Here is a 5,015-nt window from a genome sequence, read left to right as displayed (position 1 = left end):
CATTTAGGTGACTTTTTAAATTGAAATATATTTGACATAGAACAATGTGTAAATTTAAGGTGTATGTTTAGTGATTTAGCAATTTTTCTCATGCTTACAATAAATACTTTTGAATTATGCAATATCTTCTAAATAATATTATTCAGCAATATTCCAATCATTGTTTAGAGGATAATATTATTTAGAAGATACCTGACAAAATTTTAGCAACATCTTTCAGTACTCTCTTCCATCTTTTATACCATCATACTTTCTACCTCTGTATATGTTACAAAATGTATGTTATATTGTTATTTTTCCTTTAAACAGTTAATTATCTTTTAAAGAAACTGAAAAACAATTATCTTCTGTTTTCATGCATTTACCAGAACTCTTCATTCCTCGTATAGAACCAGTCTGCATTTACTATCACTTGCTTCTCACCTAAACTTCTTTTAACATTGCTTGTAGTACAGGTCTGCTGGAGACACATTTTCTTTACTTAGCCTTTGAAAGATTTTCAGAAGATTAATTGATCCTTTAGAGAAAGATTGTTGAGTTTGTGTTGGCATATTTTCTTACCACTTTAAAAATGTTTTTTTCATTGACTTCTGCTTGCTTTGTTCCCAACAAGAGGTTTGCAATCATTCTGTGCTTTTCCCTGTTTGTAATATTTTTTCCTCTTCCTGTTTTCTAATGTTCTTTTATAAATAAAATAAAATGAATAAAAAAATAGAATAAAAATGCTCCCTCTATTTTAAAAAATACTCCAAAATTATAGCATGACCTTGAATTCCTTAAAGAAAATTGTTCTCCATGTACCTTTTCTCAGGGGAATTATCTGCTACAAAGGCCATTTTAACAAGAATGAGAGAGCCAAGCCAGAAAATAGCTTTTCTTTTCTTTCTTTCTTTTTTTTTTTTTTTTGGAAATATATTCCTTTAACTACTTTGACTCTGATTAATGACAATCACCAGATAGATAGCCAGTGTTTTTCATTGATTCCAAATTCGTTGAAGTTTCTTAAAATGCATGGAATTTTTAGGTTGGAAAATAGAATGAATACTATTATTTCAATAAGTATATTTCCAATGACTCAGAATATTTTAAATCTTCTGTTAGTACAACATGTAATATAAGTAGTAGTATTTGAAAAGCCTAACAAAACCACTTGATCTAAATGACAGTTTTAGTAGTAGTAGCTTGTCTCTATATATTGAATATATCAATGACACTCATATTTCTTATTCATGATGCTCCTGGTAATTCATGACATACACAGTATGTGTCTACTCTCATTACTTTGGGTTAAATAAGTGGAAAACAGCCTCCACGGTACAGCGGAGAGGAAAAGCTGCACTCTCTATTAATGAATCATTCATTTTTTAGCAGTCCATTGGGTTAGAAAGAATTGGAGTCAACGGGCTAAAGGTTGCCTATATTGCCCTAGATTGAGAAGAAATTATATCGTTTGAGAAAAGGATCCTAATTCAGGGAGAAGAGTGTGAGAAATGTTATTTGTAATACTTTCCTCTTGCTATTGTCACTTTTAGTGGCTTAAAACAACACAAATGTATTCTTTCACAGTTTGGGAGGTGAGAAATCTTAAGTCATTTCCACTGGGCTAAAGTCAAGGTGTCAGTGGAGCAGGTTTCTTCTAGAGGCTCTGCGGAGAGAATCTGTTTCCTTCCTTTCTCTAGCTTCTGGGAGACTTCTGCAAGCTGGTGCTCATGACCTCTTCCTCACTCCTTACCACTCTGCTGTCCAGTCATCATATCTCCTACACTTCACAATCAAACTCATTCTTCATTCTTTTATAGCTACTTATGATTACATTTTGGGCCCAACCAGGTAATCCATGATAATCTTCACAAGATCATTAACTTAATCATATCTGCAAAGTCCTTATTGCCAAGTAAGGTAACATTCACAAGTTCCAAGGTTTAGAATCTGGATATCTTTGGAGGCCATGATTCAGTCTACCACATTTGAGTTTGATCTTTGTCTAAATATGCTAGGATTTTTCTCCCATCCAAAAAACTTCTTTATATACAATGACTTGTGATTATTTAGTAGTTATAATAAGTATGGTCCCCCAAACGCTTTTTAATATGTGCTATTTGTAATTAAAGAGCAGTTAAGTCATGCTTTTAATAAAACATGATCTTAACTTATCAAAGTGAAATTGGCATTTTACTGACATCTCTTCTCACCTCTTGATTAAGCAGTTGTCCCACTTTTCTGTGTCATTCCAAATTGAAACCAATTATATTGGATCAAGGGATCCACCTAACTCCAGTAATGGTCTCAACCTAATACAACTAACTGTATCTTATTTCCAAATAAGATCACATTCTGAGGTAATATGGGTCAGGACTTCAATATATGAATTTGGGAGGACACAGTTCAATCCATAACAAACTGTGAGGTGGAAAACCATTGACTTAAACCAACTCCTTTCGTTCATAGATGACAGAGTGAAGTTCACACAGGTTTGACATCCTGGCAAAGATTACACAGTGAGTGATAAAGGTCTAGCTGAGATAACAACTCAATACTCCTAATTCCCATTCCAGGGTTCTTCTTATGTTACTTGAATTGATTCTGTTTTGGATAATTAGGGATAGAAATGTGACATTTTTTGGCTGATTTCATTTGAATGTGTAATATAGATATTCATGTTTTAAATAAGTAGCAAAGACCAAGTTTAACATTTTCTGACAAGATTTTCTGCCCAAGAGAGCATTTGTGAGATTGCTTCTTAAAAGGCATCTTGGCAGCCCATCCCATCTCAACTGTGACTCTGAAGAAATTGCCTATCAGTTTCGTATATGCTCTCATTTGTGCCAAATAACTTTATCATGTCAGAGGCAACAATAATGACTAATTTACATACACTGTACTCAATAAGTCATCAGGGGAAGCTCTTACCCTTTCCTGCATTTAAAGTATTTCTGAAAAAAAAAAATAAAGTATTTCTGGAGAGTGGTTACCTCACTAAGACTTTACCAGGTTCAATGAAATTTCTATTATAACAACAATCTAGTAGCTTACATGCATAATCCTGAGGGCTATCTTCAGAAATCATCAGGAAACTTGGCATAGAATTTAGACACTTAATAAAGATTTATAATAATTTTCATGTGACTAGATATTATTTTGAAATGCCAAGGAAGCGACATCAACATTATTTAGATTCCTTCCAGTGTCACTTTTCTTTCAATGACAGCCAGAAAACCAAGAGATTTATATAGCTTAAAGTTTGTGTTTATAATTTACAATGCTCAATGTGAAACTAGTTAATTCTCTATAGAACAACTGGGATTGTGTTGCCTGGAGCTATTAAGCACTTTCTATAGAAATTACATAGGCCTGAGCAAAGTGAGAAAATTTCAGTTGGTTTTGAAACCATAAAATTATCTCCTGACCCTCAGAGTAGTTCTCACCCCACCTCATATTCATTATAAATGAAACCAGGAGTATGGATAATACCTTGCATTGCTCAGTACCATTGGGAACCAAGAATGCAATGGAATTCAGGCTAATTAATGTGTTTACTTTCTCTAGGATAGCCAAATTTTTCTTACTAAACTGTGAAATTAGATTTGATTCCTTATCATAAGTTAGATACTGGGGGAATGTTAAGAAACCTGGAACGGATGCAGAATTCTCCATCATTACAAGTTTAAATTTAGGATAACTCTATCTGAATACACTTACATCAATCACAGCAGAAATTGTATTAAATATATTTACTTTCAGGGTTTTTTTTAAAGATTTTATTTACTTATTCATGAGAGACAAACAGAGAGAGAGGCAGAGACATAGGCAGAGGGAGAAGCAGGCTCCATGAAGGGAGGACAATCCTAGGACTCTGGGATCACGCCCTGAGCCAAAGGCAGACATTCAAACACTGAGCCACCTAGACATCCGTACTTTCAGTTTTTAAAGGACAATAAAATTATAAACTCAACATAGACTGCTCAACAAAAATGTTACTTTTCAAGTCAGAAAAAATATGAATTTTTAAGAATTAAGTGCAAATGTTCCTGTATTATCTTGAACCTTTAAATACTAAAAGGAATTAAATATTTAAAAGAAAATTTTGATTCATTTTAGTTTGTTAATGTAGATTATTGACATTTTTCACAAAAATGATATGTAAGTAGTATTTGCTGCTTAGGAATAAGAGCAGGACAAACTAAAATATTTTAATCAGAGAAGATAGATAATGTTTACACTTAAACACGCTCAAGTCAATTAAATGTCATAAAAACAAGTAACATTTAAAAAAATAACATCTTACATTTTTTTAGAATATCTGAGATTAAATTATGAAAATGTAGAACGGCAATTTTTTTTCAAATTTTTAAAAATTTTTTATTTGATAGAGAGTAAGAGAGAGAGAGTGAACACAAGTAGAGGAGAGGGACAGAGTGGGAGGGAGAAGCAGACTCCCCACAGAGCAGGACGCTGGCATCGTGATCTGAGCCAAAGGCAGATGCTTAACCGACTGAGCCACCCAGTTGCCCAAAAGACAATTTTTTTTATACCAAAAGGTTCATTCTTTTCTCTTTTTTTTGTCCACAATGAGAATTGTTCTTTTTTCTTTTTTTTCTATTTTAAACTTTCATAGAGTACCAAATAGGTGTGAATTCTAAAACGATAATTATGCTTGCCAATAATTCATATTTGCAAAATATGTCAGAGATGTTGATTTTCCTCTGAAAGTCCTCTGACTGTCTTATATTCTTTAGGAAACCTTTTTTTTCTACTATTGCCTCCAAATGGGAAATAGCCAAGAAATTTCCTAAGGAAGTTTGCCGAACTATTTCCTAAGGAAGTTTCTTTTTATTATAGTTTGTATAAACAAAAGTGTGAATGCTGTAAAAGATGTAAAATGTTACTGAGTAGTATTCCCTAGATATTTTCTAAAAGATTTAAAAGGGACATAAAGTTCACTCAAAATCAGATTCTTAGGAATATGTGGGAGCTAAAATTCTTTCCAAAGCTTATGAATTCAAAATTTCCCCTGA

Source organism: Vulpes vulpes, chromosome 16 (assembly GCF_048418805.1).
Source record: "Vulpes vulpes isolate BD-2025 chromosome 16, VulVul3, whole genome shotgun sequence".
Classification (NCBI taxonomy): Eukaryota; Metazoa; Chordata; class Mammalia; order Carnivora; family Canidae; genus Vulpes; species Vulpes vulpes.
The sequence above is the reverse complement of the archived record's forward strand: the minus strand, read 5'-3'. Positions refer to the sequence as shown.